This window comes from Camelus bactrianus, chromosome 35 (assembly GCF_048773025.1).
Source record: "Camelus bactrianus isolate YW-2024 breed Bactrian camel chromosome 35, ASM4877302v1, whole genome shotgun sequence".
NCBI lineage: Eukaryota > Metazoa > Chordata > Mammalia > Artiodactyla > Camelidae > Camelus > Camelus bactrianus.
The window spans coordinates 30401397-30426284 of record NC_133573.1 but is presented as its reverse complement, the minus strand read 5'-3'; the positions used below and the strand labels follow the sequence as shown (position 1 = coordinate 30426284).

Below are 24888 nucleotides of genomic sequence, written 5' to 3'. Positions count from 1 at the left end.
GCACTTACCTGATTAGTGCTAAATAAACGTGTGTTCACAGTCAAGGCTCTGGTGCCACGGTCCGCGTGCCACCCGGAGGAGACGCTTTGAGCGCCCCGTCCTTTCTGGACAGCACCACTGCGTGAACCCGCATTGCACGTTAGCTTGCTCTATGTTTGGACCATGATGCTTTAAAAATGATTCTTTTTCTTGGAGTTTCTGATTGCCTATATACTTTATTACTTTATATTTTTATTTTATTATGTGAGTAATCATATACCATATACCTCTTCTCTTGAATGAATATGATTTTATTCAATGTGTAAAAAGGAAAAAAAAAGATTTGTTATTCATTCTCTCCATCACTGTGGCTCTTTTACCTTTTAAGTTGAGATCCCTGGCTTCCCAGTCCACTCTGGATTGGTTCTGTCAGATTTGGTTGGACTGTAACCTTCAATGCACAATTTAAGTTGCCCTTGACTTACAAGCTACATTGTCTGCACTGCATATACTGATTTTTGCTTTGAAGCGTTCGGCTCCACTCCATTTTTGTGGACTCCTTTCATTTACTGTAGGCTTCCTTCTGGAAGTCTTCTACCTCCTCCATCGGTCAGGGCTGTCATTCTTCAGGCCTGTAAGGAATTGTTATCTTAGAATATACCTTCCTTGTATTTTTGGGTTGGAAGAACTGCTTCCTGGATCCATTTTCAAACACATGTTGTTGAAATACATTAAAAAATAATTTTCTAAGAATGCATGCACGTGAAACCTTTCTAAGATGGTACCAACGCCTCACCCTGGATTCCCGGTGAGCTAGTCCCTGTTGATGTTAAGCATCCTTTTCTTGCTGGGGCTTCCCAGGCTTGGGGTTCCCAGCTGTGCCACAGACCCACTGTGTGCAGGGCACCCCTCTGAACCTGGGGAGCGAAGGGAACCCATTTGGACGTGAAGCTCAGGCTGCTGTGTTACGAGTAATAGCAGTCTTTGTCTCTGACCCAGGAGTTTCAAGTCTGCCTTGGTCTGTTTGTGTCCCACCAATATGCATCTATTAAAATCCAAACCCCAGGGTGCCGGTGTCAGGAGGCAGGGCCTCTGGAGGTGATGAGGTCGTGAGGGTGGAGCCCCCACATGGGGTTAGTGCCCTTGAAAAGGAGACCCAGCGAGCCCCCTGCTCCCCACACGGCCCGAGAGGCACAGGCTGGAAGTCTGAGATCAGGGAGCCGGCCCGTCGGGCTCTGGTGGGATCTCCCATCCGGGTATCAGGTGAGTAGCCTTCAAAACTGGGAGAAGTGAGTGTCTGCTGTGTGCAGTCCCCCAGCCCCGGCAATTGTTGCGGCCGTCTCAGCTGAGATGGTGTCATTCCAGCACCGTCTGTGAAACCTGCAGGCCAGCGACGTTAGATGTGAACAGGGACAGATCTGGACCCCTCACCTGCTTAGGTACATTCTGAGCTTCCCTTTGGGCGGCACATGAAACCACTGAGGTCTCGTGCTCCAGCTGGCTATGGACGTATTTTTCTTTCATTTGTCCTAATCAAAATTCAGGAGACCCTCGTACAGAATTCTGGCTTGAAAATACTCTTTCTCCAGAACTTGCATGCGTTTTTATATTCACTCCTGATGAGTGTGTGGCCCTGGACTCCGTGTCCGTCCACTGATGCTGCTTTGTCTGTTTATTGGTGCCTCTGTTACCTTCCTCTCAGGTGCTTTTGCACATGGTCTCATAAAATCACAAAATGACATGTCTTGGTGTTAGACCACGGTCAGGTCTGATCCTTAGACAGCCCTCAGCTGAAACCCTCCCTTCTGTGTGGAAGGCTCCTATGCTGAGAAGTCCACTGGGCATTTGTACCTAAACACGACGCTGGAAGTTCGTTCTGCGTGGGCTGGTAGTCCCGGGGAGGTGAATGGCTGGGTGAGACCGATGTGGTACCGGCGGTGACGGGTGGGGCTTCCGAGGTCATTTGGGATAAAGGCATGAATGGGAGGGTCAGAGCTTTTCTGACCTGACAAGACACTGATCCCAAACTGGTCACCCAAGAGAATCATCCCAAGGAACTCCGGAGAGAGAAAAGGGGGGCCAACACGGGGACCCTTGTGCACTTTGTGAACTCTGTTCTTTGTCTTAACTTATGGAAATGTATTCTTTATCTAAGTAGGGAAACACCTGGCGTCACTTAAGTGTGGTCCCAGCTCCCCGTCTCCGGTGCTTCCCAGCCAGCACTCAGGTCTTTTTCAGTTTCTCCTCCTCGGCATCCAGCCGGCACTGCCGAGCTTGTCCGTAACAGAGCTTCCAGTTACACTTCGGTCTTGTTTGTAAACACCAGCGCCAGCCTCCAACTTGGAATATCTGCATTTTACAAACTGTTCTTCGATCATATAACCAAGGATCAGTTGTTATATAATTTCATTAAGATAATGAAGCAATTTCCGGAGCCAGAGTTCTCTGAAGCGCTGGGAGTCCGTCAGAAACACAGGCAGCTGTGTGGCCTCCTCTCCACACGAATGCAGACACTGGGTAAATATAAAGAATATAATCATATGTCAAGAAGAATCTCCAAGTAATTTATTTAAACAATGGTTACAATTGTGCTGTCTCCAATTCCTGTGTCTCTAGTAATTTAACCTGCAGCATTTCATGCCTGACATTTAATCAATACACGCAGATCATTTTAGGGGCCTATTATATCCTGAATTCATTAATCTACGTGGGCAGGAGACAAGCGCACAGGAAGGTGTCTTGGCTGAGGCCACGGAGGAGGCTGGTGAGCATTGCGCTCCCCTGTCCGAGTCCCTCGGAGCCTGCCCCCCCCCCCAGCGGACGTGGCCCCCTTGGCTTGCATCCTTCATTCACTCATTCTTCAGTGCAATGTATTTTGCACGAACTTGAGAGTACACACATACTGGTTCTTCTTTTTCTCACTCCTTCTCTTCTGTGAGGTGTAACTCTGATGAAAAATACAGAATAAGCTCCTTTCTTTCCGGGGTCGAGATGTTTTATTCATCCTGGAATTTGAGAGTGAAAGTTATGCAGTACAGCTTCCCCGGTACCGGTCACCAGGAGGGGTTTGGTTTATGGTTGCACAGAAAGAATCCAACGCAATCAGCTGCTCTGTTACGATATATCATAAAGTACCCCTTAATCCTTAGGATTTTGTTAAGAGCTGATTTATTAGAGATCTGAAGTAGATACAAATTAAGTTTGATATAATTCAGTGCAGGACAATCAGACTACTATTGCATTAAATTGACATAAATTGAATCATTTTATAATGAAATGAGCATGCCGCAGTGCTTCGGAATTCTGATGATTATTCATGGTGGACAAGAACAATGAGACACTATGATTTCTAGTTTTTTTTATTCCTTTCCTTTGTTCCATAGTCCATCTGTTGGACTGTTTTTGAATTGCATAAATTTATTGCCACTATTAGTTGTCTCATTAATAAATAAATCTAAATTGAGAATGCTCACAGGTTCGTCTGAATCGCGGGCATCTGACTGTTCACAGCACAGATCCAGAACGGCCGAGACGTTGGCATCGCACCTACGTTGTGAGGTTATTTCGCCACTGGCTGATTCACTAAGCGCATCTCTGATAAAGCAGCGCTGACTGTAAGGCCTGTCCAAAGGAGCGGAGTTCCGCCAGCGCGGGGCAGCTGAGCTCTCCAGTGAGGGCCTAAAGGAGACGGCTGTTGGGATAAATTCTATTTCATGGCCAAGTGGGCTTCTGTGCGGCTGGAAGAATGCGCACGGTCTCCACGCTGTGCTGCGCAGAGACTCCAGTGCGTGCGCGTGCGCGAGAAAAGCGCAGCACGCGGCAGTGGGCGCTGCATTCGGACCCGTGCACTGTTGTATGCGACGCATCCGTGAAAAGGGAAAAATAGATGTCTCCCTGAAGACGTCTGGGACGAGGGAAAAGCTCAATCAACTAAACACGTTGAAGACCCAAAACTGAGCAGGATGGATGGAGAGAGGGGCGAGTGAGACACACCAGTTTATCTCTTCTACGTGCTTCTGACTTTTAGACCATGCACGCACGTGCTGCGTCACAGAAACAGCACGCCGTACCGGCTGACCGCTGTCGGCGTGTCGCGGTGCCCGCGCTGAGCCCCTCCGCCCAGCCCGGACCCGACTCAGCGGCGGCGAGTGCGGGTGTTGCCGCACTCAGCCGCGCCCTCTTCCAGGCGGCTGCCCCCGCCCCGCCCCGCGTGGGCCGTCCCCCAGAGCCGTGGGGGGGGGGGGGGGTCCCGAGCTCTTCCGGGTAGGAGCGCCCCGCGGCCGTGATGAGCCGCGTGCAGCCCGCACGCCCCGCCGCAGAGCGAGCCGGCCGGGCGCTCCGGGCGCACGGGCTCCCTGCGGGCGGCCGCGGGGCCGCGGTCTGAACGCCGTGCGGCTGCTTCCTTGCTCTGCGCGCTCCTGCTCCGCTCACCGTACGGGTTTCTCCTGAGAGCGCCGCCGCCCCCCCCCCCCCCCGGATCCCACCTACATAAGCGTCTCCACTTCATATGCTCCTTCTCGGGGCCTGGCCTGGGGTCAGGTTATGAAACCAGCCATGCAGATGGTCTGACGTGTTCTCGTGGCTTCTCCTCACTGCTGACTTAGTGCCTTTTATGGATGACCACCTAAGGAAAGCCAGCTGAGGCACGGGCGGGCGGAGTAACGTCCCAAGAGCGCCCCTCTTGACAGCGGGCAGCGTGGTGACTTTGAGTGGGTCCTCGGGAAGTCCCTGTATTTTACTGGCCTTCACGACGTTTCGCAATTACAATGAAATTAATTTCATCTGCTGCTCACGCTGTGGCTTTTAACAACTCTCATCCTGCAATGAGAACTTTGCAGAAAAGTGAAGATGTTTTAGGATGAACTCAAATTAAGACACTTCACTGAGTAAATGAAACGGCCAACCGGCAGCAGTGGTCGTCCCGAGGGTATGGAGGGTCAGCGGCTCCCGGCCGCGGTTGTGTCCGGGAGGGAACGGCACTCGGTATTCTGAGCAGGAGGAGCGGCAATTCACAAAATGCGGTGGCGGCAAAACCGGTAGGAGAGCCGGGCATCAGGGAAGGGAAGGCCCCGCCTGCTGTGTTGGCTGCGCGCTGCAGACCAGGCCCTGCCAGGCCCTGCAAGCCGGCAGCAGGGAAGACCTCTGCGGGGAACCCGGCGCTGCTCCTCAGCCTCATGGGGCGGCTCTTGTCCTTCGTGCTCGCGCTGTAGAAAGAGAAATACTGTGGCCTCCGATTCTCTCCCATCTTGTCATCTCATACGACGTCTCTCATGTGGGCTTTGACCACACACTCAGCTGGCGAAAGATGCAGGGAAAGTAGCATCCGGTTCTGGAAGCTTGTACCGGAGGGGAGAGCCTAGAAAGGGGGTCTGCGTGGGTCACGGACACTCACACGGAGCAGCCCGGCCACAGGCAGAGAGCATCGCTCTGCAGATCAGGCAGACGCACTGCGGGCCTCAGACAGGAAAGATGCTGGCAACGGTGAACAGGCACAACCTCGCGCCCCTGGCGTTTGAGGGGAGACACGCCACGAGTGTCTCACAAGCCGGTCTTGGAGTCTGGGGCTGCGTCGCTGTGTGTTCCCGAGCTTGATTTGATTGCACTTGGTAGCACGGGATTGTCTGTTCTGCTGATGACACTGACTGCTTTTTCAAAATGTGCTTAACATTTTCCCTCTGGGTTGAGTGCTTCGCACATTCAAATTAAGCAACTGAACTGCTTGTTTTCCATGTAAAATGCTTATTGATTTAATTTCCTTTTAATTCAGATGGTTATGCTGTCTGTTATTCTGAAGATGAGGTCTTGCACACAGCAAACGCTGAAGCTGCCAGCTGCGTAACGATGCCATGTGTAACGAACGCTCCTCGTTGTAAAGTATGGCTTTAGGGCCCCTAGGAAGGACCCACACCTTAACATACCTCCACAGCAAATGCCACCATAATGGAAATTCCCTAACAGCCATATATTTTAAAAATTTCTCCACCTGTTCCCACAAGAACTAACAATCTAATTTGCCTTAAGGGTTTTTAATTTATTTTTTAATTTATTTTTGCCCCAAGGTTTTTTTTTTTTTATTTTTTAAATTTTTTTTGCCCTAAGGTTTTAGTAACTAAATATGTTTTTGGTGAGAATAATCCCAGATTAGCAACATGAATAAAAAATGAAAACAAATAAAATAAGATAAAAGGGATGATGATAACTGAGACAAGAATCGGGTGCTGTGAAAATTAGAAGGTGAAGAACGACAAGTTTGCAAGGAGACTCTGATGGCAGCTGGGGCAGTGGAACAGGTGGGCGATGCAGAGTCAAAAGGACGTGACTCTGACTCCTGGGACGTTGGGTGAATGAGCTAACCTCTCTAAACAGGAAGTGGGGTCTTACCAATCTTTTGAGGAGTGGCTTTTTAAGTTGAAATATAGTTGATTCACGATGCTGTGTTAGTTCTGGCATGCAGCATAGTGATTCAGTCACACATGACTATGTATTTTCTTTTTCAAATTCTTTGCCGTTATAGGTTATTACAAGATGTTGAGCATCGCTCCCTGGGCTGTGCAGTAGGACCTTGTTGTTTATCTATTTCACACGTAACAGTATCTGCAAACCCCAAACAGGTGATTTATCCACTTTCCGCCTTCCCCGCTGGGAGCCATGAGTTTGTTTTCTATGTCTGTGAGTCTGTTTCTGTTTTGTAAATAAGTTAATTTTTAAGATACATAAGGGCTATCGTATGATATTTGTCTCTCTCTGTATGACTTACTTCGTTTAACATGTCTGCGCTGCTGTAAATGGCAGGATGTGGCCCAGCTGTGCTATCTCCCGCCCCCCTTGGATCAGATGCGTGGGCTGTGTGCAGGTTTAGCTCGGTGTGTGCTCTGGGCAGGTCTCAGCTGTTGTCATGACTCCCTTCCCGAGGGGTCTGGTCTGCTCTGTATTTTGCCCTGGGCCCGTTTGCGGTCAGCTCCTTACCTGTCAGAAGGTTTGTCACCTGTGAGTGTCTGTCTTCCTTCAGAGACCCCTTCCTGCTGGACCTGGTCCAAATTCACTTTTAGTGAATGGGTCCCTTGTGGAGCCTCTGAGACGTTACCGCATTTATTACGTCCTGCACCTCTGTGAATGAACGTGTTTTCCAGTCACTCCAGGCTGCTCACCCTCCTCAGAGGTCGCCATGACTCACACACATGCATCCCTCTTTATGGGGGCACTCAGAGAGTTAGCACATCTTCACTTAATAGAACAACACACTCATTTTGTCATGTCCCCCAAGCAATCCATAGAATTTTATACTCTAATCACATCCTGTATATGACCCTTGAGCAGGTTTATTTATATAAATTTTATATAAATACCCTCTAGGTCCATCCATTCATGTTGCTGCAAATGGCAATATTTTATTCTTTTTCATGGCTGAGTAATATTCCATATAAAATATTGCATCTTCCTAAGTTAATCTTCAGTTGATGGGCACTTGGGCTGTTTCCATGTCTTGGCTGTTGTGAGCAGTGCTGCTGTGAACATTGGGGTACATTAGCATTTTTGTTTTTTCCAGATAGATACCCAGGAGTGGAATTGCTGGATCATATGGTAGTTCTATTTTAAGAAGATAATTCTTTTCAATAATTTGAAGGGGGCAAGGATTCAGGCAAAGAGATCAGCTTGGAAGTCTTTGCATATTTTCATTTTGTATTGACACAAAAATTGTCATTGTGGCAGCAAGAGAGGTGAGGATGAGACGTATTCAAGAAAAACAAGTAATCCTGTTTTGTCTTGCATTTTTGTCAACTCTATGCATGCCTGTCTTCACGATTTTAAGGGACCGATGGCAGAAAAACAGTTATTAATTTTTTACTCTGTAGTATACTACATACATAGAATACGTTTGGTCTTTGATTGATCGAATGTATTCTGATTGAATTTATTATTTTCTACTGAATGACAAGAACCACTTAAATCATAAGCACAGATAAACATGCATATCTCATCAGTCTTTAAACTAGAATGCACCTCAGAATGAAAAGCCAGTGGCTTGAGAGTGATGGGGGATTGAAACACAATTCACATCGTCTAAAAACTGGCTAAATTAAATGCAGCAGCAGATCGCCTGGCTGTGATCCAGGTCTCTCTCCAGATGGTGTGTCCCTGCGCAGGTAGAGATAGGAAAATGAAAAGTGATTCTCCTGCTAGCCTGGCATCTTTATGCCAAACAGGATTATTTACGAATTTCTTTGAGATTAATAAAGGACAGAACCACCCCAAGAAGGAGACTTTGTTTTAAAAGCCTGGGGTGAGGCTTGGCTGAGAACAACCCTAGACCACGACTGAGAGGGGCTCTCAGTTCCTGCACCTGCCCTTCTGTTTTCCTCCTAAACAGCCCTCACAGTTCGGTGGTCAAAACGGCCCTCAGCCAGAGATGCCCTACCATGAACCATTCCATTTGGCTTCTCAGAATTAAACAGTTTCTGTTGAACTGAAACAGTTTGAGTGCGCCTTGGTGCCCCAGTTAAAAGAAATACAGAAAAAGCAAAGTCCTCTCAGCCCAGGCGCCAAGTCCCAGCACTATTGACTCTGTCGTGGGGAGTGTTTGGTTGCACAGAACACTAACTCCGACGCGGGCTACAAGGTTAATATGTTTGTTTAACTTAGTGTTTTCAGGCTCATTAGACAGTGTTTAGACATTACATATTATAATTATTAATCATATCTCAATGGAGGAGAGAAATGTGTTCCACCAAATATCTACAAATTAATATGCATCTTAGCCCCTATTAATTTTGAAAATGGGAAAACCAGTGTCGCATGATAAAGGACTGCGTGTGTGATATGATTCATCTCAATCAATATCCACATAGGGTTTTAAAAATAATTTTTCCAAATGGCTTAGAAAGAAAAAGCACCTATTTTTATTTAATTATCAAGTTCTAACAAGAAATCACAATAATAACTGAATATTGTGTGAAAATATTGACTTTGTGCTTTCTTGTATGCGGTAACCATAGAGTATCATAAAAATCCGGTGCAGCCTTGTTTTTCCAGCTTGCGTTTAAAGATTCACAGACTCTGAGTGACAGTTGTCGCCCGTCTCCTCGAGCATTCATGCGCGGACCTGTAGCAATGCAACCTCCTTAGGAGTCTGCGCTCGTAATTTCCTCCCAGAACTTTTACTGAACAGGCCTGCTTCATCACCAAGCTCCAACCTTAAATAGTTTCTCTTTCAAATACTAACCATGGGTTGTTAATTTAAGTGTTCCCTTTGTGGTTCTGTCAATGAGGACTTACGGGTGTGATTTGTAATTATATCATAAGGCTGTTAATGCTTTTCTTTGAGAAATACAATAAAATAGAATAACTGAAGCTTCACCTTTTAGCTTTAATGGAAAACATCCGTGGGAAAGGTAACATTTTCATTACTTAAATTCATTTTTATTTTAAAATACATTTGTGAAGGAAAAATATAAGCATGTTTAACACATAAGATTTTAGTGAAAGAAAAGTAAATTCAAAGATAAGACTGAGAAGTTTATATCTTGGATGATTGACTCAGTATGTAACCATTTTATTAAACCATTTTCTTTCTCCAAATTATACTTTCTTCCTTCTTTATTTTGGAATGATAACAAAATTTACACCTATTAGATGAGGCTTCAATAAACATATATATTTATATGTGTGTATATACACACACACGTGTGTGTGTATATGTATATATATATATATATAAGCTTAGCTTTGTGCTGGGTGTGTAGCAGTAACCAAACAAAAACAGGAGGCCCCTTATATATAAACTCCAGAGAAGATACCATTTATTTGAAAGATAAATATAACGAGATTAATTTTGGTTATTTATTTGATAGATAGAAATAAAGTTGTCAAACCTTTGACTCATAATAGAATCTAAAATTTTCTTCTAAATATAAATAACACAGTGCCGCCTATCCCAGGTCATGTCTTCTGCGTTTTATCTGCTACGCGATCATCTTCAGTTAGAATGAAATGTCTTCAAATGTTCTACCATCAAAAGGGCACAAGTTGGGGTCCACGCCAGCTGAGATGAGGAAGAGGGAACTGGGTTTACTCTTTGGCCTGAAATAAGTAACAAATAAATGCAGAACATGTAGGAAGTAGTGTAATTCAGGGTATCAGACAGTGGGGGTCCTGTACCCTGAGATTTGGGAAGGAGGTGACAATTTAATGTATCTAAAGGCAAACCATGGAAAATGTAAAGACTCAGATGAGTTAAAGAAAAGGGGAGATCTATTGCATGCAAACACTCATCAGAAAGTGAGGGAAGCTGAATTAATTCAGACAAATCCGACTTCAGAACAAAGAAGATTAAAATAAATAAGGAAGGCATTACATAAAGATAAAGGTGTCAATATTTTAAAAACCTACAGCTAATATTTTAAGAGTGAGAAATGGACATTTTTCCAATAAGACCAAGAACAAGGCATGATGTCCTATTCCACATGGCACTGGAGGTCTTAGCTAATACAAAATAAAAGAGAAGAAAGGATGCAGGGGGTGGAGAGACAAAGGAAAAATGTACAGATTAGAAAGGAAGAAATTACACTGTTTTTAGTTGCAGCTAGCAAGGTTGACTATGCAGAAGATTCCAGACACTCTTTAAAAAAGTCTTGGAACTATTAAGTATAACAGGATGAGAAGACACAAAGTTGCTGCACAAAAGCAGAGTGTTTACCTGTAAACCACCAACGAGCAACTGAAATTTGAAATTAAAAAAATATATATATCCCATTTACAATAGTACTAAAACACAAAATATTTATATATGTCTAATTAAACATGTACAGATCTCTATGTGGAAAACTACAAAACTCTGATAAACCAAAGGTCTAAAGTAACTGAGAGATGTTCTGTGTTCACATGTTGTGAAGACTGGTAGGTTGCGAATTCTCAACACGATTTACCAATTCAGTCCAATCCCAATCAAACTCCCAGCAAGCTGCTTTGTAAATACTGACAAACTGAATCTCAGGTACATGTAGAGAGGCCTGAAACAGCCACATGGCACTGAAGAGGAACAGTCAAGAGGGTTGACAGGACAACTTCAAAGCCTCCTATAAAACTGCAGTGATCACGAGCCTGTGATCCTGCAACACACCAGGCATAAACATCGGAGGAACAGCCTAGGGAGCCCAGAAACAGGTCCACACAAACAGAGTCGCCCGACTGTTGGCAAAGGAGCAAGGGGAACTCACCTGAGAAAGGAAAGTCTTTAAAACAAATGGTGTTGGAACAACTGGGCATCCTTAAGGGGAAAAATGACCTTAGACAAAGACCTTGCGCCTTTCACAGAAATTAACTCAAAATGGATGTTAGACTTAAATATGCACAGGCCAATGATAAAGCTGCCAGAAGGAAACCTAGGAGAGAAGAGGAGACTCTGGGTTTGGTGGTGAGATTTTGGATACGGCTGCCGAAGCACAGTCTGTGACAGTGACAGCTGACAAGACGGACTTCACTAAACCAGAAGCTTCTGCTTTGTGAAAGACACTGTCAAGTGAAGACAGACAAGCCAAAGACTGGAGGAAATGTTTGCAAAACGTGTATATCTGCTAAAGCACATGTTTCCAAGTCTTCATACCCCAAAATATTTAAATCAACGGTAAGAAAGCAAACAATTCATTGAAATAATGGACAGGAGATCTGATCAGACACCTGAGTAGAGAAGATACACTGCTGCAAATACGCCTCTGGAAGGATGCTCCACGCCGTTTGTCATCAAAGAATTGCAAGTTAAACTTACAGGGGACACCATGACACACCTGTCAAAATGGCTAAAATCCCCTGTGCACACGTGAGAAACACCAGAGAAGTCTCAGCTGAGGAGCATTCTGCAAAACCCCGGTTCTCTTCAAAACCCTCAAGGTCATCAAATACAAGGGAGGTCTGAGAAACAGTCCCAGCCCAGAGCTGCCTTAGGATGTGTGAGGGCTGAATGTTATGGGGTGGCCTGGAGGGGGTCCTGGGACAGAAAAGGGACTCGAGGTAAAAACTAAGGAAATCTGAATAAAAGATGGGCTTTAGTTAATCCCAGTCTATGAGCATCGCTTCCTTCACTGTAGCACTGGTGCCATATGAATGTTCTTATTTAGGAACTGAGTAAAATGCCTGCAGCCGTATACAGCCGTCCCAAGGTTCTTTGACAGATGTTTCTTAAATGTACCAGAAATTTAAGTGCTCAGTATTGTAACAAAGTCAATAAATGTCACTGCAGGACTAAGGCAGCAAAGTTCACCCTGAAGACTGGAAGGTACGAACACACGCAGCGTGCTGTCGGTGGGAAGGCTGGGGTCCCCAGCGTGACGAAGCCAGGAGAAGGGCAGGCTTTGCCGTGGGTTCTCCGCCTAACAGTGAGATCTTGTAGCCGCAAAGTATTTCATTACTTACATTCTAGTTGGACCAAAAAAAAAAAAAAAAAAAAAAGTCTTGCAGACGCTCCAGGGCTTGTCAACGTGGGAGCTGAACTTTGGTGTCAGTGTTTATGCCTTTCCTTGCTCTGGGCTAACACAGTGTTCAGACACAGTTTTGAAAGTGAAACCTGTCATGTTTTCAGAACCACAGGGCTACACTGGGCCATCCAGGTGGCGGCTGGGAGGGTCCTGCCCAGAGTGCTGGCCTGAGGTGCTACGCTGGGAGTGAAGGGGGGTAACGAGGAGGATGGAAAGGACACGTCGCAGAACCCAGGACGGATGTGACCTCGACCGCTGACGCCTGACCTGGAGGGCGAGGAGCCACGGCCCACCTTACTGTGAGTTGTGCTGGGAAGCCGACGGTGACTAGTGCTGGCAGGACGAGGGAGGCGGGAGGCGGGTCTGTGGCGGCGGCGGCCCACACGGGGTGCTCAGCCTGCCGCCCACACAGCCGTCTCCCCTCCTGGGGACGTATTCACCAGCTGATAAACTGCACCTTACCCTCTCTCCTTCCTGCTCGGAACATGTGTTTGTGAGAGAGAGAAAGATAAATAAGGATGATTAAGAAGAAGGTAAACAGGGTCCTAAAGTTATCAATTATTTAACCAGGAATAGATAATTTATCTTTTCTGAGTCTAGGTGAGGTAAACAATGATACTCCAAAGAAGAGGTACTTTTCTTAGTTCAAATAAAATTTACTCCAAGTTCTCCCATGCACATACTTTTAAAATCAATTTTATTGAGGTACTATTTGCATACAATGCAATACATACACTTACAGGCATAATTTGATATGGTTTGATAAATTCACTTGCTACTTTAATTATTAGTTTTATTTTTATCAAAGTTACACATGGGCTAATATTATGGACCGAATTGTGTCCCCAAAATTCAGATGCTGAAGTTCTAGCCCTTGGAAGCTCAGAATGTGGCTGTACTTGGAGATGAGGTCTTTACAGAGGCGATGAAGGCGAAATGAGGTTAAGTGGGCGGGTCCTCATCCCCAAGGACTGGTGTCCTTGTGAGAAGAGGAGCTCAGGACACAGACACGCGCAAAGGGGAGGCCATGAGATGACTCGGGGAGGAGACGGCCGTCTGCACGCCCGGGAGAGAGGCCTCCGGAGAAACCAGCCCTGCCCACACCCTGCCGCGGACTTCCCGCCCCCAGGCTGTGAGAAACACTGTCCGCGGAGCTGGTGGGGACGAAACGGCAGTGACACTCGACTCTCTCCGCACTTTGTCCTGTAATTTATCTCCGTATATCATTCCATTTATCAAGGAAGCATTTTTTTATCGAAGCATAATTTCCAGTGTACAGCATCATGCTTCAGTTGTACGTATACAGACGTCTAGTTGACATGTGTGAATACTAACTACGTATATAAGACAGATAAACAAGCATCTTCTGTACAGCACAGGGAACTACGTTCAATATCTTCTGTAATCAGTTAAGCATTAATAAATATTTTCCATGGCTAGTTTTACTATAGAAGAGACAGTTACACCTCACCCTCCCTCATCCCCCAGCCCTCACCCCACCATTCTAACAGAGGGTAATCCAGCCCTAGCTGAAGCCAACGCTCACTTGACCCCCTTGGAGTTAATAATTTTCCCCCTTTCTTCCCTCTGCACCTGTTAGCATTTCTGCCGCACTCTCCACGGTGAAGTCCCTCCCAATGTCCCGAAGATGCAGCCAGCACGGCAGGCAGCCACGTCTCGGTTCCTTCCTGGGGCCTCTGGAGACCTGGCCAGTCCAGACTGGCTCCTCCAGGGACTTGCTTCTCAGACGCCCTTTGAACTTGGCTCCTGTGTTGGGTGCTGTGTCCAGGATTCTGTTTCCTCCTCACAGCTCACTCCCTCGTTTACTGCAGCAGGATTCTCAGCCATTTCATGAGAAGGGTACAAAGGGGAGACATCTTTTTGAGATCTCTCATATCTTAAAATGCAGTTATTCCATGCACACCGACCGTTGATTGATATTTTTGCAAGGGGGAAATTCTGAACTGGAAAATCACGCCCTTCCCCAGTTTTGAGGGCTTGCCGTGTTCTCTTCCGGCCGCCAGGACGGCTGTTGGGAGTCCCGGCTGTCCTGGTGTCTGATCGTTGAGCATGCTGCGCACTGTCCTCCTTCCGCGGGTTTCTGCCTGGCCTCCTGACCTGGCCTGTGTTCAGTCAGCCTCCTAGATTCTTGATGTGCAGCTTCTGCTTGGAAAACAGAATATTTTAGTGTGAAGAAATACCCTCTGATTTTGATAGTAACTGGTAAGTACGTACGCCCCGTTTCTCAGATCTGTCTTTCTGAAAGTCCTGTTAATTGGAAAATGAGCCCCCTGGACTGAGGTCTGAATTTTTCATATTTTCTTTCGTATCACCCTCCGTATTATTTGACAGCATCTAATATTTCGTGAGAGATTTCCTTATTTGCATCTTCAGTGTTCCATAGTTGTGCTAAACAGCAGTTCTATTTTACTTCCTAAGAGCTCTGTATTTTCTCACTGCAGAGGTTCTTTCATGCTATTTCTTTTCTGATGTATAAATTCAGTTCTTTCTCTTGCCTCTCTGGGGATGTTTGATATGCTTTCTAAAAGTTATTCTGTCATATATTTTTTTTGCATTTTATATATTTTGAGGCTTTATCATTAGCTGTAAAGACAATCTGAATTGTTATGTCAACCTTGGACCACAACATGTCTGCTGGTACTTCCTGAGTCACATTCCAGCTTGTCTGATGTTGGTACACTTGTCCCAGTGGTCTTGTATGAAGACCTTTTTCTGTCCTTTTCTCTCAACCTTCCTATGTGTTTATACTTACAAGTCTTCCACGTAGGGCATCCAGGTGGGTTTTAGACACAGTGACAGTCATTATCTTGTCTATCAAAAACTGACATAAACAACAGGTGTACAAGCAAGTATACAAATCACGCGTCACCCTGGAGCAGTAATCTGTAGAGTCACCCCTGCCTAGGACCTTTCCTCTCGTCCCCGGTCTTGGTCTGCCCCATCCTGAAATCTCACCTCAGTTTCAGCGTCTGTGGACGCCAGAGTGTGCAGGACCTGTGGACACGAGCCAGGGCTTGAGTTTCCTTCTCAGTGGAAAGGGGAGTGTTGGAAAGCTCTGCTACTCCCGTCGCTCCAGCTGCTGTGTTGCGGAGAGGACGCGAGTGGAGGAGGGTAAGGGCAAGGGACCACTCCGCCCCACTGCAGTGATCCAGGAGCGGAGGGTGCTGGCCGGTGTCCAGTGGTACCAAGGAGCATGGGAGGGAGATTACAGATTCGGGATATACCTTAAACATGGAGTCAGCTAAATTTGATATTGGACTGATTGATACTGGATTTGCACTGCGATGGAAGGAGAGGAATTGGGGAGTGTTTTCAAGGTTTTCGCTCTGAGAAAACGGAAGGGTGAAGACCCCACTCACTGAGTGGTGAAGACCAAGTGAAGAGACTGGGAAGTTAGGATTTCAACTCCATGTGCATCAAGCCGTATTGAGCATCTGAAACTTCTAGGGAAGTCGCCATTGGTCTCTGTTTGAGTTGGCTGGATGAGTCTGGAGTCCGTGAAAAAGATCAGGAGTAAACATATAAACCTGGAGTTTGTTCATGTATAACCACAGACTGGACTGCTCCTCAAAGGAGTGGAGATGAGAGAGGAGAAGCAGTCAGGGAGGAACTTGGGACACCCGCCTTAGGAGTCCAAAAGAGAGCCAGGAAGTGTGTTTTCCTGGAAGCCAAGTGAGAAACTATTGACAAAGAACTGAGTTACCAACCATATCAAATATCGATAGGGTAAGAGCGGGCATTGACCACCGACTTTAAGAAAGTGAGGGTCGAGGGAGACTGACGAAGCTTGTGGTTTTGGAGTGCGGGGTGGGGCACCAGTCTGATCAGAAAGGTTTACTGAGAAGAGGAGGCTCCGAGAGGGGGTTTGGCTGCCGAGATGAGAAAAGAAACGTGGCGTGAAGAAGAGGCAGTGGGTTAAGGGAAGATTTTATCCTTGCTGGTTTTGCTTTCATTTTCTTTTCTTTCTTTTCCTTTCCTTTCTTTGTGGTTGGGCTACATGATTTTTTTAAACAAATACATTGCAGTTTTAGATTTGGAGGGGAAGTTATGACTCAGAATTGTTCAAGTTGCAGAAATTTTGTGATCAGTGCCAGATTAGCACGGAGGCCCGAGAAAGTAGGAGATACACGCGAAAGAGCTTTAACGCAGGTTCATGATTGTTCTCTACTAGGCTCCAGGGAAATAACCTAGTGTGACGGGTTTAAATGTATCTGAGTCACCTGAAATAAAAAGCTATACAAGTGCACATGAGTTATCTCATTCTTTCCAATGTAACTCTTACGGTTTAAAAGGGAAATCAATCACGGGAAATACGAGACTGCTTTCTGCAGCCTTTTCAAAATGGCTCGTTTTAAAGCTTTTCCACACTAACGTGCATTAATTAAATCTCTCGCAGAGACTGGAGCGGAGTGGGGAGGGGGTGTTTAGTGAGTCTGTTGGGAATTAAATGAGTAAGTCTGAATTGTGATATATACGCATCACACCATTATATGTATGTATCTGTATGAAGCATCAAAACTTAAGGGCCTCCAACGTCAAACCAGAGAGGAAGCCGTGAGTCACAAGGATGTGACACTGCCTTCCACGGCCGATACCGACGGCAGCACTTTCCCTCCAGGGAATTTCACAGTGTGATGAACACACACGGCGCTAGGATCCCAGGTCCGCGCTCGGTTCTGGCTTCCAAACGCCTGTCAGCAAATACAATGGAAACAAAATTCCAGTTTCTCTGCCACTGTGAAACGTACTGCAGAGCTGACAACAATGGAAACTCAAATCCACCTTCATCTGAGTCATCGGAATATTTGGAGTATCTGGAAAGCAAGTCGAAAGTGAGAAGAGACCCATTTATTGTGCAAAATCTGAAATTCCGTTATAATCCACATCTCATCTCCATCTTCAAAGTAAGTGGCCAGATTTTAATTGTATGTAGTTGGTGCCACATCCGTGCTCTCTAAATTGGACTCTATTCCAAGAATTTTCAAGATTTGCAGATACTAACTACTATATATATAAAACAGATAAACAACACATGTCTACTGTGGAGCACAGGGAACTATGTTTAGTATCTTGTAGTGACCTCTAATGAAAAAGAATATGGAAGTGAATCTTTGTATGTACATGGATGACTGAACTGTTGTGCTGGACACCAGAAGTTGACACAACATTGTAAGCTGACTACACTTCAATTTAAAAATTTTTTTAAATTAATGATGCCACCCATAACAGTAGCAGGCTGTGTTATCCAAAAACAAAAATTGAGACAAATTAAAAATACATGTCAACATGAGGAGAATTGAAGTTGTGTCTTCATGAAAATGATTAATATTTCTAGTGTTGGACGCAAATTCAGTTTGCATGAAAACTGACATTTCAGTCTACCCGATTCGTACAAATCCACCTGGGACTGAATATCATCCTTTGGAAAAAGTTTATTGTAAAACACATGTATGTGTCAGAAGATTGCTTTGGGGTGTGAATCTACATAAAATGTACAAACCACAACTTCAGTTTTGAACTCATTTAATTACTCTCACAGATTCAGTTCCCAGAATCCGTCTTCCTTATAGGCAACTTCCCGAATCGAAAAGAACGTGTGCGAATGGGGAGTAACACTTCAGGCTGGCAACGCACCTAGCTTACAGACTGGCTTTGGGTAAGTTAGGGGGACATCCTTCTGTCCACGTGGAGACAAGTTCTGTTTTTCTTGGTCATTCTAATTTCACTTAAACCAAGACCGCAAGGATCTCTTGACTGGACCTGTTTTCCTAATTCCTGTGTTAATGAGGAAGTGGTATCACGTGAAACATAGACATGAGTAGGGAAGGCACCGCTAAGCTTAGGGAGCTGGACTAAGTCCTCAAGCACAACACATGCCTGCAGGTCGCAGGCTGGGTCCAGAAGACAGGTCCTAACACAGATTAGCATGCAGGAGGGGGTCACCAGGTTCTCTGGGGGAAATGAGGGGCAAGAACAAAACTGGGAAGAGTGATGGTTGAGCTGCCCTTGGTCTTAATGGCAGCCTCAGCCAGGCTGATGGAAGGTTCTGGGGGCGGGATAAACCAGCAAATCCAGAGCTCTCCTGACGTGAGGTGTCTCACGGCCCCGTGCCCTTCAGTCGTTTGGATCTGAGCCACCCTGGGAAGGCAGCTCTCGGCAGCAGGGGTAGTCCTAGAGGATGGGGAGCAGCCATCCTCTGGGTGCATTGGAAGCAGCTGGGGTAGTAAACACCCCATTCCTGGAGGGGGCTCTGCCGGAACCACAGTCTGCCTGTCACAACCATCCACGTGCTCTGTATCGATTCTTAGAAACGCTCTTCCAGGAGGCGGGTGGGTCTCTCCTCCTGCGGGAAATACAGAAGACGGAGGCCAGCAGGAAGAGCGGAGGCCCTGAGTGTTGCAGCTCTCGGGGCCGAGCTGTGCTCCTCGCCTTCCTCGTCCACCCCCACTTCCCCGGCACGCAGTCTCTCAAGTGAAGACACTGGAAGACACTGCAGGCTAATCGCCAAGATGCTTTCCTGGGAGTTGCAAGCACTTAGCCTCTCTGTAGGCAGTCGGTTCTGCACCTGAAGACTGGCTTCACTTGGAAAATGGCACAGGACCATGACTTTTAATGGGGGTGACTGCCCTCCACCTCGTGACCAGTCCTCCTTTATGTATTTACATTGCGCAGCCCTGGGTGGGTGCCTCTGGGCGTGCTGCATTTTACTAACAGTGTCCATGACCCTCCGCGGGTGGGAGCTGCCGTCCAGCCCCGCCGGGCATTCGGATTACTCAGTCCACCTGGCTTACGACAGTGAGGCACCCCCTGTTGGCTCTGTTGTGTCAGAATCCAGTCCTCCGATCGGGTCGCCGTCGGCAGGACTGGCTTACGCGTGCACCCCCTTCTGTTAACCCCAGCCTACGAACGAGGCCTTCTGCACAACTTCCTGGCGACGCCGGGGCCCTTCCATCGTGTGTGCTCTACCCTGCTACACGGCGCACCTCCCGGCCCCCAGCGTGGTGCCCGGCCGCAGTCTGAGCGCCCAGCCCGCCCACGTCTAAGACCTCGTTAGTCCCGCCCTCCCTCCCACAGATGTGCGTCCAGGCTTTTCCGCCCCACCTCGCACGTGCCGTCACTGTTTTCCACGCGGCGGGGCGACACCCAGCGCAGGCACCCCCACCTCTCCGGGCCCCTGCTGGGGTGTTAAATCCTCCGTCTGCGGAGAGTTCGCCCAGGATATAAAAGCTTTCGTAGCCAATATTACGATGCCCTTGCCTTCGTCGGGCGTGCTCAGCACCCAGTCCTGTGTGTGCTTTCCGGACGCTGCTGGTCCAGGGTGGCTAGGTCTCGCTGCTCCTCTGGGTGTAACCTCTGCAAGGAGCGATGCATGGAATCCCCAGCCGCGCCAGGAGGGCGCGCTGGGGCTGGGACCACGTGGCCACACGCCCTCCTGAGTGGCAGGAAGGGGCAGGGCTGATTCTCCCGGTGGCCAATCAGAGAGCAGCACCGCCCAGAAGAGGCGTGGTCGTGGGGACCCCTCGCCCGCGAGGCGGGTCCAGGGCCTGACGGCGGAAGGCCGTGTGCAGGTGGTGAGAGGCGCATCCATCCTTCCCCGGAATGGATCTGGGTGGCTCCCCACGTCCAGCAGAGTGCCCGGCGCTGCCCCTGATGAACTGTCGCACCGCCCCTCGCTGCCGTCCTGGGGGGCCGGCCCTCGTCTCTTCTCTTCGTTACATGATCCGGCAGCGCTTACTTGCTGTCTTCATTCTGGCCTCTCGATCCCTTCCTCATGCTGGCTTCTCAGCTCCCTCCCACCCCCACGGCTGGTCTCCGTCTCTGTCTCCGGGAATCACCACCTGACTTCACCACTAAGTTCTTAAAGAGGCGCGCAGCCCTTCTCTCAAAGACAGCCACGCAGGTACGAGTGGGTTGTACTCACGGTCACGTATTTCCTTAACAAGTGGGGGGAGGTTGCACTTGAATTACGACGCTGATCTCTTTGAACAGGGCCCTGTTTTCAGCCCTTTAAGAGACATGTCCATTTTCAGGCAGACTGGCTTAGATGAATGGTATCTTCTAGGCAACTGTCTCAAAGTGACATTAAAGTCTATTTGGATTAGATACTTACATCCTGGGCCTCATCAGACAGTAGAAATTTCATAGGATGCAAAGTCATCATGAAATTGTAAAATAGGTTTTTCCTTTTCTTTCTTTTTTTCCCCCCTTTTCTCAAAGCACAAGATTAAAGTAAGCTTTGCTCTAAGGTAGCTTGGATATGAGTTTCCCATTCACTGTGGGAAAACTTTATGACTGACAGCATTGTTTGGGCTACCTATTAAGAGAAACAGTTGATACCGTGAAGGCCTCTGGCTAAACTCTGGCTCCGGGATCATAAAACCTCTCCCATTTACAGAAATAAATTACATTATGTTCCTTTCTCCTGTTTTATAGCTGCAAATACCATGTTTTGGTAGACAAAGAACCAGCTATCCGCCTGTCCCTACTGGAAATTTCTGACAGATGTTGGGTAACTGCGGCTCTCACGGATGAGAAGGGGTTGTGTCAAGATATCTCCTCCTGGGGGTCTATTAGTCCCTGGTCCGAGATGTGCTGAGGGGGAGAAGAGAGGAAAACAGGGGCCCTGACATTAGAGCGGTTTATCACCCACTGCTGCGTGTAGAGTAAAGAGATTCTCTTCCAAGATAGTCTGTTATCTGCCGCTTGCTGGCTTCCTGCTGGCATATGTTTTTTTCAGTAGCCAATAAATTGCTGAAGGCCACATTTGGAGAGTAAGTACTGCTGCACGTCTGACTTTCTATATTGTTCTTTTATTTATGGCAGCGTTTGCCCATTTTCTTGAAGAATCTAGTATAGACAAGGAGGTGGGTTTTTTTGTTTGATTTTTTGTTTTGTATCTTTACTTACCGTGTTGTTTCATTGATGATTGTTTACCAAATGTATTGTTATAATGAATAAGCCAGTGAAACATACTCATTTTTAAAACTCTTGCCCCTGGCCCAGGGCGCTGAACGGAGGCACACACACACTTTTATCTGCAAATATTGATTCCTTCCTCCTTTCCTCACATCTCATATCTCTTTCCATCGACGCATTTCTTCCATCAGTGTGTTGTTCACCATCTGGGACCCTATACCCAGTGCATTAATTGATGTTAAAAGCACTACTTTCTTTTGACACTGAACCCTTGCCTGGGTTAACAGGGAATTCGTTCCTAAGCTCTATTTTATAAAATCAGTTGAGGAAAACAGGGTTAGGAATCCTTCAAGAGTGTTTACAGGTCAGGAATTTTCAGCCACCTTTGTTCTGCCCAGCCAGGCATTGGCCCGCTAATTTATTAGGGACAAGATCAATAACCTGAACTAGATTGCTGTGCTTAACTTGAATCGAATTTATGCCATGTTTACAGCTGTTTTCTCTGATAGCATCCTTGGAGGGGATGAGCTGTTAATCTAATGTGTTTTTGCCACCATTTTGCATGTGTTGATTGCTTCAGTGACTTCCTAGAGGTTCTTTATCGCAAGCCCAAGCTCATCGCTGGAAATCAATCAGAATAGCCCTTTATTTCTCTCTAAGGAATATAGAAAACTTAGCAGAAACAAAATAGTGCCTCTTAACTGTGGTTAGCCTTGGGCGATGGGTGTCCTCGGGGCTCCAGGAGGAACCGTGAGCGGTGTTACTCACTCTGAGCCAACGACAGAGAGTGCATTAGTGCCCACCGCCATGTGACAGATGCCCGCAAAGGGAGCCGCCCGGAACGACACGCCTTTGCCATCCCGCAGTCTCTGTGGGTCAGGAGCCCTGGCGCGGCTCACCTGGGCGCACCCCAGACGGCCGTCAGGGTGCCGGGCAGGACAGGCTCTCACCCGGAGCTCAGCCCCGAAGGGCCTCCTTCCGAGTCTGCTCAGTCATTTTGGCAGAATCCATGTCCTCGAGATGGCAGGACTCATGGCTGCTTACTTCTTCAAAGCCAGAAAGGAGAGCCAGACTCCAGAGCGCGGCTGCCAGCAGGACAGACGGCACCAGCTGCGAGTGATGCCGTGCCGGTGCCACCTCCTCGGCCCCTTTGCTGCCATTGCCGCTGGCTGGAAGGCGTCCCAGGTTGCTCCCAGGCTCCAGGGCAGGAGGTGACGTGAGGATGTGCACGCTCAGAAGTGGGGGTCACGGGGACCACCTTGAAGTCCGTCCGCAGTGGTCCACCTTCTGCCTCCGAAGACTCACCTCTTTCCCGCACGCAGACGTTTTCACTCTCCTTCCGAGGCTCTCAGGACTTTCACCCCGTTCTGGGCTCAGCTCAGCATCCAGAGGTCGTCTAGGTCAGGTCTCAGTGCAGGTGAAGCTTCTGGGTGGCATCTCTTAAGTGCAGTTCCTGGGGCACAAGGCCTCTCCTTCTGTGGGCGTGTGACACTGGAGAGGCAGGTGTCTTCCTGCCACCCCGCAGCACGCGGCGGTGGCACATGCTGTGTCTGTCACCCTCTCGCCAGCCCCGAAGCGCGGCAGAGGGGTTGAGAGCGCCAGGCGCTGGAGAGGGTTTCTGGCCCGGCTGCCGGGGCGGTTGGCGGCTACTGAGCGCAACTGCGACTCCAGCCAGCGGGGGAGGCTGGGCGGGGGCGTAGCGCAGAGGACCCGGGAGCCCCGCGGGGCCCCAGCACCTAACCGAGAACCTTTACCGCCGACAGGCAGGCAGACCCAGACTCGCGCTTTCCTCTTGGTTCTGCTCTACTGCAAAATCTGAAAATTTTAAAGGTTATTTACATTTCTCGGAAAGACATAAAGCAGCAGGAAGCTCAGTCTCCTGGGCTGGGTAATATGCATTGGCCTTTGGTTACTATTTCCAATGTGTAAAATGCTTTTATCTTTACATTTGTTACATGCATGTGTGTTTGTGTGCGTACACAATTTTCATGTAATAAATACGGAAAATGGAAGTTAGACAGTTTATGTAATTCATCCGAAGTAAGGTAACGTGGCTGGATTAAGTGACAAAACCCAAGATTCAGTCATCGTCCAAATTCCTTACTTTTTACACTAAATGTAATTTCCTAGCTTTGTTAGCCAGGAAGATTTTCACTGTGATCCTCTCAGTAACTGACATGGAAAACTAAGCACATGTTTGTACGGAGAGTCCTTGTTTGCTGCTCTGAAAAGATGGTTGAATCCTCCCACATGACAGATGAAAGCAGACGCTATAAAGCAGGTGCTACGCTTGGGCACTCAGCGTACTCGTGGTGTGATGCAAACCCCTTTCTAAAAAGCCCGTTCTAGCCTGTTGTTATTTATGCGTTTAACATTTCGCAGTAGCACAGAGAAGTTTGGGGTTTGCCAACACATTGGTATTATCTGGAGGATTAATCTGATTTTCAAAGCAGGTTCTACCGACTTTTCAGATGGCTGAAGCCCACATTTCCTTTCTAAAGGCTGTTTCTTTCCAGTGTGTACAGTAGCAGAGACCAGATTCACAGGGTGCCAGGTAATTTAGGGGGTTAGCAAACCATGACTTTTCAGCTTGAGATACTTTATGCAGTTGGCTTCATCCTCGTACAGCTCAAACCCATTTTACTAAAACAAACATTTCAGGTCATTGGATCCAAGGGGAGGGAAAAAAAACCTATTTAAAAAATTTTCCAACTGGCTCGAAGGCTAGTAAGTTTCACTTTTTCGCGTTTATGCAATCATTTAGAATATGCTGTCTTAATTATGTGCTGTCCCAGCCAAAGCCACTCGAGGGAATGATGACACAGTACAAACCGAGCAGGAATCTGGAGGTGCTTTGGCCAGAGGAAGACAAAGGCATTTGCTGAGGCACAAGAAGTAATCGGGGGTCTGCACACCTGTCTGTGCCTCTGCCAAGCAAAGAAGTGATCCGAACGCAAAATCCAAGGATGCCTTTATATGCTGGAAAAAAAAAGCTTCTCACCAAAGCCAACCTGTTTGAATATCGTTCATTGAACGCAATGAAATCGTTGATTCTTTTTGTAAACAAAGACCCATAATCTTATAAACAGTTATTAGAAAATCTGTTGAGAATATTTTTATCATTAAAATATTGAGCCATATAAAATGGCCTTTTTATTTACAGAGACAATGTTCAGAAAGGCAGAGGAAAACAATATTTTTTATCAAAAGGAACTTGAAGTACCCAGATCCGATCATTGTTAGTGTTTTTACCACTGTGTCTGCTCTGTCATTTATCTCCCGCCATATCCAGACTGTTTTCTGTGAATCATGAAAAGCTGGCTGCAGGCTCACACAGTAAGCTCAACCAGGGAACTAACATTCACAGAATACAGTCATCCCATCTACAGACCTTAATTACATTTACCAACTGTCCTGAGAATTTTCTTTATAGGAAAAGACAAGGTGCAGTGGTCAGCCTGAGACCACTGCACTTAGTGTTCGTGACACTCAGCCTCCTTGGATG

The 24888-nt window shown here is 47.1% G+C and overlaps 1 long non-coding RNA gene across 2 annotated transcripts in view; it reads left to right on the top strand.

The window, feature by feature from the left end:
- LOC123618971 (uncharacterized) overlaps positions 1-16713 on the top strand; it is a 285841-nt gene extending 269128 nt beyond the window's left edge. For both annotated transcript variants that reach the window (XR_012504280.1, XR_012504279.1), the window contains 2 exons: positions 12551-12745; positions 13303-16713. This is a non-coding gene — a long non-coding RNA (uncharacterized LOC123618971). The remainder of the gene's footprint in view (positions 1-12550; positions 12746-13302) is intronic.
- The last annotated feature ends 8175 nt before the right edge of the window (positions 16714-24888 follow it).